Here is a 17758-nt window from a genome sequence, read left to right on the forward strand (position 1 = left end):
ATCAGCTATTCAATATTTCATTTTATGCTTATTGTTCACTGTATGGCCCGAGATCTTATTTAATTCACAGTATTCAGACTATGTCCTGAATACAGAAATATTAGTTTCCTTGTGGGCTTTTCTACAGAGTTAATCGCTAGCACTGAGTGCTTAACAAATGTGAATACCTTTATGTTCACATAAAAACATGGGAATGTCCATACTGAGTCAGAACATATGTCCAACTAGCCCAGTATCCTGTCTTCTGACAGTGGCCAATTTGCCTATTAACTCCATTTGCTGACTCCCTAGTTCTTGTATTATGAGAAGGAATAAATAATTCTTCCTTATTGACTTTCTCCACAGCTGTCATGATTTAATAGACCTCTCTCATATCCAATGTTGGTCATCTGTTTTCCAAGCTGAAAAGTCCCATACTTATTCTCTCCTCATACAGAAAGTCTGTTCCATACCTCTCATCATTTCACAATGCCACTGTGAAAACATGGTATTATCCCATTGTACAGGCAGGGAATTGAAGCACAAAGAAATTAATGGAAAAAGACACACTAATTTTGAATGTCTCATGTAAGATGCTAGGTCTGTTTCCCTCCCCTCTCCCCTGGAAAATTTTGTATTGCATTGAACTTAATGTGTTCAGAATACACCTCCCAGGTTCTGCAATAAAAGATGTAGGGGACCCAAGAACAACAGACTCTTTCACTACAGAACCATTATACATCAATTGACCAACGCACAGAACAAGGCAGGGATCCTGTGTAATAAATAGCCTGTGATCATGTCACTCTTCTGCTGAAGTTCAAACCCTTGTAACAAAGATTCTCAAGCAAATGATGTAATAATACATTAACATGAGCAAACAAAAGAATGCACTTATCGCAAATAGAGTTGATCAGAAAAACGGTGATGGGACCATTTTTTGTTAGAAAAAAAATTCCATCAGAATCAAGTCAATGTAGCTGAAATTTTGTTTTGCAAAATCCATCGTTCTCCCCAAAAAAGGAGACAATGTTGAAATATCCTGTTATGACATTTGCAGAAAAGAAGGTTTCATTTTTTATTTTGACATTCTATACATTATATTGTATGTTTCAGAATAAAAACAAGTAAGAGGTCAAAATCAAACAGACATAAAAATAGAATATGGAATTTTCCTTCATGGAAAATTTTGAAATCCTTCACAAAATGGAATTTCCACCCCCTGCACAGCTCTAATCCTTGAATATACTCTGAGAAAACACGGAACAAATTATTCTGACCAGGACTGCCAAAAAATTCCATGTGACTCAGACATCCAACATGGAAAGTTTCATAGACCTGTAGAATTTAACACCAGAAGGCACTGCTAGATTTGACCTACTATACATCACAGGCCATCAACACCACTGAACACCCCCACACTAAACCCAACAAAGCATAACAGTTCACTGGAAATGGTACTGTTATGTGCTACAGCCAGAGAACAGGAGGGTGAGTGAGATGCACTGTATCTGAGATCCCTGAAGTGGCAGGGAAATGAATAGGTGACATATACCTAAATAATTCTAGTGAGTGACCCTCACCCACATGCCACAGAAGAAGGCTATCCCTGCTTCATTCCCCAGCAGACGGCACATATGGTCTTACAACCTCTGCTTATGATATGAGGACCTCGTCCTGCTTCTTTCTGAATAAAGAAGAGAAATATTTATGAATACTTCTGCCTTTTCGAAATCAAATCCCTCTGCATCTAATAATGATCTAATGCTATTGCTAGGATTGATTTTGTTCCTAATGTATTAAAACATAAAAATCCTTTGTTACTTTATTAGAGTTATTTTGGAGCCCATAGACATGGAACAAGGCACCTCCAGTGTTTACACTCTAAATAGTCAATACAAGTAAAAACAACATAAAAGTAAGATGTCAACAGGCACAGATACAACTTCAGGGACTTATTTACACTATATGGAGTGGTTCCAGGGGCTGGTGAAGAAAGAGGAGGAAGACACCTTTTCTGATTTGTCCTTCCATCCCCATAAAGATATGTGGACCCCTATTCAGGTACATATTGAATCTCTAGCACACAATGCATGCAGAATGGTTTCCATGTACTACAGTTTATTTTCTAAACAGTACAGTGTAAGCTGGAGCATATGCTATTTTATGGATGGCATGGCTCCCACACCATTGAAGTTTAGCAGGGTCTTAGCCCTATACTTAGCACACATTCCAAGCCTTTTACTCTTTTCCACAACAGTCACTGAAAGTAACTGCAGATCTTGGAAGGGCTAGTGGAGAAATGGGAACCAAATATGTATTATATTTGTTTAGACTCAGTTGTGATGGATGTCTATTATGACATTTATCTGGGGTTCCCATGAGATGTCAAGATTTCAGGCAAGCAGTTTGTAGTCAATATAAAATATAAACAAATATTCCCATTTTTGTTACTCCATTTCTCAAGGCCATTCTCTGTAAAAGAGAAATACTCTTTACCCACTGTCGTTGTCCTGCCTTCTGCTATACTGACTCTATAACTGAGTTGCCTCCCTCCACTTATATACAATGCATCAAGTCTCTTTATTCATGTGCTTCCTTAAAAGGTCCTATGGGAATCAAGACTGAAGGGAAAAACAACTGAGGAGAGTTGGCAGTTTTTCAAAGGGACATTGTTAAGAGCCCAAAAGCAAGCTATTCCACTGCGTAGGAAAGAGAGAAATATGGCAAAAGACCGCCTTGGCTTAACCATGAGATCTTGCATGATCTAAAAATAAAAAAGAAGTCATATAAAAAATGGAAACTTGGACAAATTACAAAGGATGAATATAGTCAAACAACACAGGAATGCAGGGGAAAGATTAGAAAGGCAAAGGTACAAAATGAGCTTAAACTAGTGACAGGAATAAAGGGAAACAAGAAGACTTTTTATAAATACATTAGAAGCAAAAGGAAGACCAAGGACAGGGTAGGCCCACTGGTCAGTGAGGAGGGAGAAAAAGTAAAGGAAACTTGGAAATGGCAGAGATGCTTAATGACTTCTTTGTTTTGGTCTTCACCGAGAAGTTGAAAGGAATGTCTAACATAGAGAATGCTAATGGGAAGGGGGTAGGTCTAGAAGATAAAATAAAAGAAGAACAAGTTAAAAATCACTTAGAAAAGTTAGATGCCTGCAAGTCACCAGGGCCTGATGAAATGCATCCTAGAATACTCAAGAAGCTGATAGAAGAGGTATCTGAGCCTCTAGCTATCAGCTTTGGAAAATCATGAGAGACAGGAGAGATTCCAGAGGACTGGAAAAGGGCAAATATAGTGCCCATTTATAAAAAGGGAAATAAGAACAATCCAGGAAAACCACAGACCAGTTACTTTAGCTTCTGTGCCAGAGAAGATAATGGAGCAAATAATTAAGGAAATCATCTGCAAACACTTGAACGGTGGTAAGGTGATAGGGAACAGCAAGCATGGATTTGTAAAGAACAAATCATGTAAAACCATTCTGATAGCTTACTTTGTTAGGATAACGAGTCTTGTGGATAAGGGAGAAGTGATGGATGTGGTATACCTAGACTTTAGTAAGGCATTTGATACGGTCTCGCATGATATTCTTATCAATAAACTAGGCAAATACTACTTAGATGGGGTTACTATAAAGTGGGTGCATAACTGGTTGGATAACCGTACTCAGAGAGTAAATATTAATGGTTTTCAATCCTGCTGGAAAGGTATAACAAGTGGGGTTCCACAGAGGTCTGTTTTGGGACTGGCTTTGTTCAATATCATCATCAATGATTTAGATATTGGCATAAAAGTACACTTATTGGCTACGTCTACACTGGCCCCATAAAACGGAATAGTCATGCAAAGCAGGTAAGTCAGAATAGGGAAATCCACGGGGGATTTAAATATTCCCCACGGATTTAAATAAACACGTCCGCCGCTTTTTTTCCGGCTTGGGGAAAAGCCGGAAAAAAGCGTCTAGACTGGCGCGATCCTCCGGAATAAAGCCCTTTCAAGTAGGAATAAGAGATCCTCAGGAAAAGAGCTTTATTCCGGAGGATCGCGCCAGTCTAGACGCTTTTTTCCGGCTTTTCCCCAAGCCGGAAAAAAAGCGACGGACATGTTTATTTAAATCCGCGGGGGATATTTAAATCCCCCATGGATTTCCCTATTCTGACTTACCTGCTTTGCATGACTATTCCGTTTTATGGGGCCAGTGTAGACGTAGCCATTAAGTTTGCAGATGATACCAAGCTGGGAAGGATTGCGACTAATCTGCAGGATAGGGTCATAATTCAAAATGATCTGGACAAATTGGAGAAATGGTCTGAGGTAAACAGGATCAAGTTTAATAAAGACGAATACAAAGTGCTCCATTTAGGAAGGAACAATCAGTTTCACACATACAGAATGGAAAGCGACTGTCTAGGAAGGAGTATGGCAGAAAGGGATCTAGGGGTTATAGTGGACCACAAGCTAAATATGAGTCAACAGTGTGATGCTGTTGCAAAAAAAGCAAATATGATTCTGGGATGCAAATATGATTCTGGGTGTGTTGTGAGCAAGACACGAGAAGTCATTCTTCCGCTCTACTCTGCACTGGTTAGGCCTCAGTTGGAGTACTGTATCCAGTTCTGGGCACCACATTTCAAGAAAGATATGGAGAAATTGGAGAGGGTCCAGAGAAGAACAACAAGAATGATTAAAAGTCTAGAGAACATGGCCTATGAAGGAAGGCTGAAAGAAGTGGGTTTCTTTAATTTAGAAAAGAGAAGATTGAGGAGGGACATGATAGCAGTTTTCAGGTATCTAAAAAGGTGTCATAAGGAGGAGGGAAATAGGAGGGTAGTGTAGACATACCCATACAGATTCAACTTAAGAACAAACCTACAGTCCCTATCTTGTACGTAACCCGGGGACTGCCTGTATCTAAAAGGGTGTCACAAGGTAGAGGGAGAAAAATTGTTCTCCTTGGCCTCTGAGGATAGAACAAGAAGCAATGGGCTTACACTGCAGCAAGAGAGGTTTAGGTTGGACATTAGGAAAAAGTTCCTAACTGTCAGGGTGGTCAAACACTGGAATAAATTGCCCAGGGAGGTTGTGGAATCTCCATCTCTGGAGATATTTAAGAGTAGGTTAGATAAATGTCTATCAGGGATGGTCTAGACAGTATTTGGTCCTGCCATGAGGGCAGGGGACTGGACTCGATGACCTCTTGACGTCCCTTCCTGTCCTAGTATTCTATGATTCTATGAAAACTCATCTCTTTGGTATGGCTCATGACCATTTGTCTATTAAAATGCTGTCAAGATCATATCATTTAAAAAAAACTACATGAAAACTTGAAAGACCCAAACACCCTTTTTCAACATCCATGACAGTGAATGAATGAAATTCACCCACAGTGAAGAGAATTGGTGTATAAGGTCTTCCTATTTATGCTCCCCTCAGGACCTGAGGGGATGTCTCCTATTGGCTATACTGGGCACCTGCACAACACCTATGTTCCTCTGAAATGGTATCTTTGGCAGCAATACATAACCACACTGTGGAAAGTAACAAGAGACACTGATCTTCTTATGCATGTATTTCAGTCCCCTTCCAATTGGTGCAAAGAGACCAGTGTATGGAAGGAAAGAGATAGTTAAGTGTCCCCAATGGCAAAAACAAACAAACAAAAAATCTTTAGGCTTTAATCCAGCAAATATCGTGGGTGAAATCCTAGTTGCACTGAAGTCAGTGGCAAAACTCTGATGCACTTTAATGTGAACAAGAATTTACCCTGTGGGCTTAATGTTACTCTTGTGATTAAGTGAAGCACATTTGCAGGCTTGGGCCTTTTTCTTTGCACTTAGTGCATATGTAGAATTGACATTTAAACCCTTCAGTGCTAAATTCATAGCTACCACATGAAACATGAATGCAAGTCTCACATGTGGAACAATTATATTCTCCCCTTAAGGTGAAATCTTAGCTTCACTGGAGCCAATGTTACAAAAAAATAAAATAAAAATAAAATAAATAAATAAAAAAAACCGCCATTGACTGGGAGCTAGGACTTTGCCCTCAGTGTTTATCCAAGACTTCTAGGTAATGCCAAGATTTTCATGTCAAAGTAGTAAATACCGGGTATAATCTTAATAGAGATGTAGCCGTGTTAGTCTGATCTTGCTGAAACAAAAGACAGGACTATGCAGCACTTTAAAGACTAACAAGATGGTTTATTAGGTGATGAGCTTTCGTGGGCCAGACCCACTTTCTCATATCAAATTCTGGAAGAGAATTGGCATGACCATATATACCAAAGGAATACAATGAAAAAAATGAAAAAAGTGAACACATTATAAAACTGACAAATTTTCAGTACTGAGCCCCTTGCATGTCAGGAAGAGAATTCACACGCTCCCGCTGACCCAAAGCCCTGATTGGCCTGGGGATGGGGGAAGTAACAGGGCCTCCGTGGGCTGGATCAACTCACTTGGTGGGCCAGATCATGCCCACGGAAGCCCTTTTGCCCACTCCTGGGTTAGTGTAAAACTGAGTATCATTGCCCTTGCCACAGGAGAAAGTGAAGAGTTTTCAGACATGATCTGAAGTGATAATCAAGTGCATCAGGAAATAAACTATCTGCTGTCTGTTGTATAAAATACTTCAGAGACGATGTCAAATAGCCCCAATAAAATATACAAATCAATTAAAATGTAAAGGGCAAGTCCCCGTACAAAAAAGTCCAGTGGAGTTACACAGGATTTAGTACCAGTGTGAATGAGAGTGGAATTCAGTGTCCTGTTGGAGACAGCACCACCCAAAACTTTATAAAATCAAAAAGGGTAAGTTTTACTATTAAAATGAAGCTACTGTTTTCCATTATGGTGGTGGGAAGAAACAAAAAATGCATTGTACATAGAATCCAACCTATGTGGATATTATGGTAAATATTTCTACATGCATAGACCACCAGCATATGTCTGCTTTCTTCCTGGGCTTGGGTCAACAGAGTAACGTACAATAAATCCTTCAGGCCTAAAGTATGATGGGTTAATCCATGACTATACTGTATGTCACCATAGACCATGAGTTTGCTAAAATATTATGGGCCCCTTCTGAGGTTTAGAAAAATTGGATTCCTTTAAACTGTCATCCAAAGGCAGATTTATTCCTGACGTTTCTCTGCAGTAACTTACATATAACTGGGCTTTTTGTTCTACTCATGAACATTCAAGGCTTAACTGTTATCATTTTGTGTTTTCAGAGCTAAAAAAAAACTTTAATGGTAAGCTGAGAAAGATCATTTCTCTTTCTATCCTGCCTTATTCATTTTTTTTTAAAATAGCTTTTTCTGCTTCCACAGTAACCTAGTCAAGCTTAACATCCCATTTCAAAGCATATAAATAACTAAAAGCAGTTAATGATCTTGAGAGTCACTCACGCATGCCCCTATCTCCTGTAAGTAATCCAATAAGGATTACTCATGTGAGTAAAGGCTATTAGCATTAATAAGGTTTTGCAGCACTATCTGAATTATATTTTAATAATAAAGAACCTGTTCCATCAGTGAATTAGAATTGAAAACGTCCATGTCACTTCTGTAGGAGGAAACATTTATTTATTTCTTCTTGTCCCTTTTCAATGCATTTAGGGGGTCTCTATATATTTTTTGACTTTGACTAATATTAAAGCTCAAATCTTGCTTTCTTTGCTTGTACCAATATCCCTACTGAAGTCATAATAATGGTTCAAATGGGCACAATTAATTTGGAGTCAAAGGAGTTGTCGCATTTACATCAGAGAATTTAGACCACTGGGTCTACCTACGCTAGTAACATGAGCAAGATTAAGCACTTTTGACCAAATCCTGAAAATTCTTACCCTCAAGAGGAGTCCAAATGAAATTGGTGGGACTACATATGGAGGAGTTTAGGGGACTGAGGTCCATAAGTGCCAGTGTTAAAACAGAAAAAAATGCCTCATAATGAGCTTCAGATATGTTTCATGTTTTTGTACCTGTGTCAAGTCAACCTGAAAGATGCCCACAGAGATGCACATGGAAACCCCCAAAACCATAAGCCTAAAGGTATTCCCTGACAAAGACAGCCAACTGCTCCAAAATAGCTCCTTACATGGTGACAAAGGTCATAACAGGGATAGACCTAAACAAGGGTGGGGGGATTTAGTAGGGAAATTAGAGAACTATTATTGAGTCAAGACTGAGACCAGAAGTATGTACCTGGGGAGGGGGAGAATTGACACAATAAAGTGGAAATGAAGAAAACCTAAGGACTCCCTTCTTCGATTGTGGGGGAGGAGAACAAGTGATAGAACTTTGCTTCTACAAGGAGTATTTGAGCTTCTGCTACAATAAACACACAACTGTAACTGAAGACTCCCATCTCCATGTGCTCCTGTGTGCTCATTGTTTGTGTCTGAATACATAGGATACCAAATTGTGTGTCCATCTGTTGTGTCCAAAGTCATGTCCCAACAATAATAAAACATATTGAAGGGTATTATCAACCACTGAGACTAATTTAAATTGTATAAAATAAACTGTTGTCATGAAAGAGATGGAAGGGTCTATTTGGGGGGATGAAATTTACAAAACCGGCTCTGAATATAAATGCAAAGGCAGTCAATGAAAGCAATTTTATGTTGCTTATTTTAAACATATGCAATGAATTTTTCTGAGCTGAGGATGTATGCTAACAGGCTTTTATATGTCTACAAAGAGAAAGAAATATATCTGACCCATAATGTACATATTATAAATAGCATGATACAGACATAAGGATTACAAACACAGTGCTGCTGTTAAAAGCCAGATTTTCACTGAGATGATTTTATTGCATCAATAAATTCATTCCACTTTGTCCTTTTATATTGGACCACACAGATCCTAATTCTTTAGCTATAATTTAATTATTATTTGTCTAAACCTCATCTAAGCTGACACTGTGTTCTCTACATTTCAATAACAGCATTTGAATTTTAGATGCACAAAGTTTGGGATGGGGCAGTAGTACATAGTGTACACATTGGAGTTGTTTATCACTTGGAACAATGTACAGTAAACATTTATTTAAATGTAAACATTACAGTTAGTTACTAGAATAGTGTTACTGGTCCACCAGAACATATTATGGGATTTGGAGCTGATCACATCTATGCAGCCAGTTCTTCAAGGTGAGAAGCCTTCAGATCTCGTTTACATAAAATGGACAGTTGTGGACATTCAACACATTGCAGCAGGGGCTCAACAACTAGTAGCAAGAAGCTTTTGGGGAAGATTAGGCAACCAAGCGCCATTGAAAAGCAACAGCAGCTGGATGCTTTTGAAAATATCTCTGTATATCAGCAGACTCTGTTCAATTCAGGTCAACATTAACTGGCCCACTGAGAGATGCTACATCACATTCACTAGAACCTCAAACCCTACAATTTAACCCCTATTTGCCTACATTTTGGGAGGCTGAGCTCAGGGCTCTGGCATCAGTGTCTCTCCTCTCCCCATTATCCATACAATGTCATTACTGTCACAAAGCTGCTCAACAGCCATAAGAACAGCCATAATGGGTCAGCCATAATGGGTCAGACTTCCATCTTGCCCGGTGTCCTGTCTTCTGACAGTGCCCAAGGCCATAACACCCAGAGGGAATGACCAGAACAGGACATCAAGTGATCCTGCCCCTATCACCCAGCTTCTGGCAAACAGAGGCCCGAGACATCATCCCTTAAAGAAATGAGCTGTTGTTCTCATTTCTCTTTCTAGTGTACATTTGTCCACAGTACAATAACCCTCCCTGACAGCCTTTGCAAAGATGCAAAGGCTTGGACAAGTTTGTAGACTGAATGATCCCCTCACCCTTAAAAAGCTCGGTGCTGTGAGAAAGTAGGCTCTGCGCATGATCAAGTGGAACCAGTTCAGTGGAAATATAGAGAAGCTAACTCCTTAAGACTGTCATGCTTTTGCATCTCATGTTCATGGTACATGGGCTGTACAGTACAAGGGAAGCCACAAGTCCTGTTGTTGCTAAACTGTGTAAGACAGCCTTGTCAACATCTAGTCTTTCATGAACACAAACCCAATCCAACTCCTATTAACAAGAAGGGAAAGACTCCCAAGAACTTTAATGGGAACCAAATTGACCCTTAAACTGACAAAAGAAAAAGTAACGAGAATTGAGCGTTTGGAACCAACATCCTGAGATATTGCAGACAGGGCATAGCATGCAAACGTAAACAGACCAATATAGAAATAGCCACATAAGTGTTGAAATTCTTGAAGGAGGGAAAACTGCCAGGATTCACATTTTGTCCAATCAATGCTCATCAACCTAAACGGCTTGCCAGTACGAATTTTCTCAACGCTTTCTTCAATCTTTCTCATTGAGAGACCTACACCTACCTTTGGGGCAGGTCAGCATATGAATAAGACTCACACAGACTTTTGAAAACAAGATAAATAGAAGACTGATAGAGTGAAAGACATTCCCACAAGCAATGTGGTACTGCCTTTCCTCAGACAAAGGGTTCTGCTAGACAGTGACATCTATTCAAACCACAGAATCATTACACATCCCTGTTTGTCATGCTTTTCTGAATTATGTTTATAGTAGTCTTCTTTTTCGTGTCTCTGATCACATTCTTTAATTAAGCACTGATGTTCCATTCCAAATATCAGAGAGGGCATAAAAGAACTGAACTAAAGGGGTTACACATGGCTGAAATCACCACTTCATATATTTTAAAGTATATTCATAATACATGATACAAATATGTCAACTATTTTCATAATAGTACAATAATTTAACTCTTTAAATAATACAGACTATGGCCCATGTCAGCCTTATCATGGTCTAATGATTAGGGCACTAGAATGGGAGTCAGGAGTTCATGAGCTTTTTTCTGACTCTGCTACTGACCTACTTTGTGACCTAGGGCAGGTCACTTCACCTTTCTGTGCCTTTGTTTTCTCTCCCATCCTTTGGCTCTCTGGTCAATTTAGATTCCACACTCTTCAGGGTAGGGAGTGTCTTTCAATATGCATTTGTAGAGCATCCAGAACAATGGGTATCAGCATGTCCTCTGGGTGCTACTGAATCACAAATATTAAAATAAATATAATAAAAATTTGGTGCATCAGGGATGCGACAGAACATGTCTATGCAGATCTGATTGTGGGAGTGTAGTTAAATTCTATAAACAGGGCCAGATCCTAAGAGGACTAGAAGAGCCTCAGCTCACATTGAAGTCAATGGACTTTGAATGGACTTGGTTTCTTGTGAAGCTGGTCCTTTAATTCTGCAAAGAATAGCTAAAAAACGCACCCCAGTTTATGTTCTTGGAGAGGCTCTGTGATAATTTGGGACCTTCTCAGGAAATCCAATATTTTGTTTAAAACATGCTATGAGTGGTAATACTTGAATTGCTTTAAACACCTTTAAATTCCATTTTCTGCTTCCCCTTCATAACTACATCACTAGAGATATTTGAATCTGCACTTCCTTTCAAATGTACATGACCTTGCTGCTTAATTAGTCCCAGTTTCATATCTACACATTTGCATAATTTATTTTGCTCACATCAATCTTACTGTCACAAAAAAATATGTAGCTTTTATGGTAAGATTAAATCTCCATTCTCCAGGATCAGTGTTTTTGTAACCTTGTATGTAATTATGCCTTCTACTTATATGTGATATCCATCAGGAGATTATCCTGATCTCCTTGAAAAAGGAGTTTGAAATGCTCTCCTTTATTTTTATATGTGAAAAATGGTGACACCTTTTTTGAGGGGTGAGAGAGAAAGCTTGTGTGTATAAGATAAAGCCCCTAATATCAGGATGATTCCAATAATATTGGTACATCACCCTATGTTCAATATAAGCTCTATAAACTAGTCAAGTGTTGTGTTAATAAAAAAAAATGTCACGGTGAAAGGCGATGGGAGAATATGAAACACTCAAAAGGACAGGGTCAAAGAAACACCCTCCTGTATTAAAACCTTCATATGAAACCTGTGTTATAATAATTTAGAACTGCGTGGCCTTGATATGGATAAAAGAATTGATTCCAGTAAATCTAAAGAACCCACTGGTCTTGCTAGTTCTGTCAACACATGTGGAATTTGCTCCCTAGCTTGGGGCTACTCAACTTTGGAGACCCCGGGGGCCACAATGATACAGCACATGCTGAGGACCGCAACTTAAGTGTGGTTGTATATACATGCAAATATATATGCAAATAGCTGCTTTCAAACTGAGGCAATGTGATGGCTCTATAATGGCAACTTTTGTATTGGTGCTTTCTATCTTACATCACAAGTAAAACACTCATGATTTTAACACAGTGGTTTTCAAATGGTGAGGTGTACCGTCTCAGACGGCATGGAGGAAAATACAGGGAAGCATGATGCTCAAGGCATTTTTTACATTTTAAAATTATTGTAACATAACAGGAACACAGTCTTAACAATTATACACATTGAAATAGTATGCATAAACGTTTTGCAACTGATTTAACCAGAAAGGATTTTTTTGGCCAATACAAGGCTGTATATGCAGTAAACAGTAGTGTGTTAAATGTATTTAATTATAAAGCAGTGATCATTTCTATAGCAACAACTAACATGCTTGACACCCAGTTTAGTATAGGATATCCTGCTATTACAACAAGGAATTATATAGTACTTAATCTGCTAGTGAGTTTGATATTTTTTCATGTCATTACATGGTGGAAAATGGATTGGTGCCTTTTGTCAAAAGATGGTAATTTTTTTTAAAAAAGGGCAGGAGCTGAAATGGCAAAACAGAGACAAATATCTGCAAATGTAAGAAAATATGATGACATATATTTGGATTTTGGTTTCTCTTTCATTACAGTTAACAGCGAAATTAGACCTTGAAGTGTAATGTATACACTTTACTAAATGATTGCCTGAAGCCAACGAAATGAATATGCCCTTTAGAAATGAAACATGGCGATCTGACAAGAAAGAACAGAGATTTTTTTTTAATGAAAGCTACAAGAAATTAACAAACACATTGAAAAATATGTCATCCAATCCTGCATGCCTTTAAATCATCATATCAAGTTACAAACCACAATGCCTAAAATAAAAAGCCTTAGACAACTAGGAAAAAATTTTTTATCCCAACTGCAGCTGATATTTGCAGGACAATGGCTGGTGACAGCGCAGCAGAGAAATGAAAAACCACATCGCTATCAGACAACATGGTCAGCTGCCAAATCCCTGACATGTCAGAAAACTATCAGTGCACAGCTGATCTCTCAGTTGTCATCCAGTTAAATGGAATCTAGTTGGATGAAGCAACAAATATATCAAAAGCTCTTTTAATTACTTATGTTGGGTACTCTTAGAAAATATCAGTATTGGAAGATTTTATGTTCTGCAAGACAGTTGAAATGCCTGCAACCAGATCTGAACTGGTTAATATTTTCAACAAATTCCTAACTTCTTGTGAGTTCAAGTGGGAAGCCTGTGTTGGACTCTTCACTGGTGGAGGCTCTTCTGTGTTTCAAATTGCTTGGTGCCAATACAGCACAAAGACCTTGCAACTTGTCACATGGATCAGGAAATTACTGATGTTCAGAATTCTGCTATAAAAAAAGTACTTTATCAAGATGCAGCCCACAAGGGCGCAACTCTTTGCAATGTTGTGTGCAGAAATGGGTGTGGAGCACAGTACTTTGTTGCTTCATGTGGAAGTCATGTGGCTATTGAGGGAAAGTGTTGCAATATGTTTATGAACTGAGAAACAAAATTTGACTTTCTCTAGTGGATTATAGTATCAGCAAAGCAGCCAGTATGTGATCCCCAACGGGTGTGCTTTTGGCTTACTTTGCTGATATTTTTGATAAACTGACTTTTCTAAATGTCTCACTGAGGGGAGCAGCAAGATTTTTTTTTCTTTTTGTCCTGTACAACAAGATATTTTCATTCAGGAGACAGTTAAATCTCTGGAAAACAAAGAATGAAACAGGTGTAGGCATTCCATTCCTGTGGTTAACTGATACTACTCATGAAACAGAATATGAATTACTGAGTATTCGTGGAGCCAGTGTGAGCTTAAGAGGCAGAAGGTGAATAAAAAGCATACCAAATCTATTATTTTTAAATAATGTCATGAGTTTAAAGCGAAAGTCATGATTTTTGGTGAGCCTGACATGATTTTTGAACAGTTGGGGTTGGCAATATTGCTCTATTGTTTTGAAGGAAATACACCCCTAAGTGCCTGAATTATCCAACCTTGTGTAGCTGATGTAGTGACCTTGTTCTGTCTCTCAAATGACATTTGGGAGAAACTAATTGAATGTCAGAGTGATAGGACACTGGGCATTCAATTAAAAAAATCACTCTTCCGGGAATTTTTGAGTGAAACAGGTGGAATTTCTAGTTGAAAGATGGTTTAGAATATCCACCTTTGTTAAAGTGTGTGATCAAAACTCTTTTACTAGATGGTTCAACTTATATGTTTGAGATTAGATTCTCTGCACTGTTTCTTGCCTTTCAACCAGACTGGGAATTGTCTCAACGACCTCACTACATGCATCCTGCTTCAAAGAGACTTTAACACAAGACTACAAAGGGAAGCCTCTGAACTGTCATTCATGCTTACATTTGACACTTTACAAATGGGCCTCAACAAAGATGCTAATTATCTTACCCATTACAAAGATAACTTCCCCGATTATCACCCGTAATATCATCTCATAGACACTAACCTCCCCCCTTCATTCCCCCTCTGTTCTAAAATCCAATTTGTCCATTTTATATGTGTTCACTTTTTTTGATTGTATTCCTTTGGTATATATGGTCATGCCAGTTTTCTTCCACAATTTGATCTGAGGAAGTGGGTCTGGCCCATGAAAGCTCATCACCTAATAAACCATTTTGTTAGTCTTTAAAGTGCTGCACAGTCCTGTCTTTTGTTTCTTCGTAAACTGTAAGAGCAAGAACCATCAAATTTATAATACAGCGTCCTCTTATCATAACTTGAAGCAAGGTAAGGGTTTGGTTGTGCCAGGAAAATGGGATGTATCTGGAATGAGATGGTTTCTCCTTAAAGCAAACAGAAAAGATCTAGAATCACCAGACGTGAAAGTGGCTGGCTCAGGGCACTCTCTCCCATCTGGGACTGCCCTATCCCCAAGCTTCCCACACCTCAGGTGCTCCTTAGGGAGGGTGGGAGGGCTGGAGTCGTCGTCCCCCCCCAATTGGTACAGGAACATTGCCTGCTGTTCTTCTTCTGCAGGGAATAAGGTGGAAGTGCACCATTTGTTGCATTCCTCACTGTGGCTGGGGATCACAGAGGGCAGATGAACCTGGACCTGCCCCAGCCAGGGGACATGCGCTTTTTCCCCAAGGGTATGTCTACACTACTCTCCTAGTTCGAACTAGGAGGGTAATGTAGGCATACCGCACTTGCAAATGAAGCCCGGGATTTGAATTTCCCGGGCTTCATTTGCATAAGCCAGGCGCCGCCATTTTTAAATCCCGGCTGGTTCAAACCCCATGCCGCAGGGCTACACGCAGCACGAACTAGGTAGTTCGAACTAGGAAGCCTAGTTCAAACTACCTAGTTCGTGCCACGTGTAGCCGCACAGCACGGGGTTCGAACCAGCCGGGATTTAAAAATGGCGGCGCCCGGCTTATGCAAATGAAGCCCGGGAAATTCAAATCCCAGGCTTCATTTGCAAGTGCGGTATGCCTACATTACCCCGCTAGTTCGAACTAGCGGGGTAGTGTAGACATACCCCAACTGTGCCTACTAGCGCTGCAGTGGCCATGGAGAGGTGCTTCTCTCCTGGCTCCAAGTTGCTTTGATGAGAGAGGGCTGGAGTAGGCCAATGTTGGAAACTAGCAACAACTTTCAGCTTTGTCTAGTGCTTCTACAAATTGTAGACGGGAAAACTCAAACCATAACCTATAAATACTTTGATGTTTCTTCTGGATTAACACAAAGTTGTTTATGCTACGTGTGATTAAAGAATGGTATAGTACTCTGTGATATAAATAGCTCTACAGTAATATTTTATCTCTACATTTTCAGAAGTTTACAAACCTGTGCTAATTGTGGAATGAACCTACTGAGTGAAATACTAAGACAATACTTGACAATATTTGCATCTTTTTTTTTTTCTTATTAGTTTTGGGATTATTTTGGTATGATTTTGTTTCCTAAGAGAGAAATAAAGTGATCAGTTCACCCCTGAAATAGTCCATCTAAGGATAGTTTAAATGTCAAATGTTTTTTTCTATTGTTAGGCCAATTTATAACTATTTGTCTTTAGAGCCAAGGTTTAGTTAGCACAGAAATGTCAAACTAAAGCTTTCATTCCTTAAGTGCTTTCCTTTATCTGCGAAAGACTGAAAAATAGCTTTTCAGCTGGCACCAGTGGCTTTGGGAAGTGCTACACAGCACATTTTTGTAAACTGCTTATACAGTGTGTATTGGCCTCGCAGCAGGAATTAAAGAAGACCACACAAATGGGTTGATCATTTTTCTTCACTTTAACAGACTAAGTTCAGAATGGCAGCAGCTAACCTTAAGGGAACCCAAGCTAATGAATGATTTTTCATGGAAAACTTTTCAACATTAAAGAGGAGTCTTGCTTATGGAGGGAACTTTAGAAGGTGAAGACCTCAAGTCCCATTGAAAGTCAATGGAATTTGTGCTCTTAAATCCATGAGATGTTTTTCAAAAATCTGCCCTATAGCCTCAAAGTCTTTCCTTAAGACACATCCAGTATCAACAAGCTATATACTTGGACGTTCCATGGGGAGAGAATTCTCAATCCCACTGGTGATGAAGAGGCCATAACAGAAAGCATCTCATAGCCTCTGTACATGTTTGTGCAGTAGTTGCAGATCAGTTTCCCCACCCCTCTTGTAGAAGAGTTAGGGAGATATGCATGTTAAAATGAGTAACTGTGGAGTACTGCTCTGCTGCCCAATAAGAAGTGTAGATTTTCACAGGCACTTGTAGAACTTCAGAGACTTCTGTAGCCTACACATGTGAGAGAGGATTTAGCCTACCTATGTATATATGTGAAGTCGTTTTATTCCTTCTTTTTTATTCTCTGAGGGAACATCTATGCTGCACTGCTATTTCGAAATAAACTATTCTGGAATAGTTATTCCAAAATAGCTTATTTCAAAATAGCACATCTACACTGCAGGGATGCCTCAAAATCAGTCCGAGGTAGGCTTCCCTAATGTAGATGTGATATCTCATTTTAGAGCCCTAGGAGGCACTGGGGAGGAATAACTTAGAATGGCCCTGGTGAGGGTTTATTTCAAAACAGCATTGGAGCATTGACACATGCCTTATTTCAAAATAAGTATTCTGGAATAGACTTTATTCTTCATAGAATAAGCTGGCCATTACAGGTAGTCCCCGGGTTACATGGATCCGACTTACATCAGATCTCTACTTAAAAACGGGTTGAGGCAACCCCGCACTAGCTGCTTCCCCCCAGCAGACCAGGGAGACGCGAAGCTAGCACCTCCCCCCCAGCAGACCAGGGAGACGTGGAGTGGCTTTTCTCAGCAGACACCTCAGCTTGAGAATAAAGGACTGAGGGAAGTGAGGTGTGGGAGAATAAAACTGAGCTCTGGAGAAATGTTTGGCTAGAGTTTCCCCTACAATATGTACCAGTTCCGACTTAAATACAAATTCAACTTAAGAACAAACCTACAGTCCCGATCTTGTACGTAACCCGGGGACTGCCTGTATTTTGAAATTATTTCAAAAGAATGA

At 39.4% G+C, this 17758-nt stretch overlaps 1 long non-coding RNA gene across 1 annotated transcript in view; it reads left to right on the plus strand.

Annotated features, from left to right (window-relative positions):
- Positions 1-17758, plus strand: part of LOC112544806 (uncharacterized) — a 60008-nt gene that overhangs the window by 32800 nt on the left and 9450 nt on the right. The window lies entirely within an intron of this gene.

This window comes from Pelodiscus sinensis, chromosome 1 (genome assembly GCF_052426305.1).
Source record: "Pelodiscus sinensis isolate ZL-2025 chromosome 1, ASM5242630v1, whole genome shotgun sequence".
Taxonomy (NCBI): Eukaryota; Metazoa; Chordata; order Testudines; family Trionychidae; genus Pelodiscus; species Pelodiscus sinensis.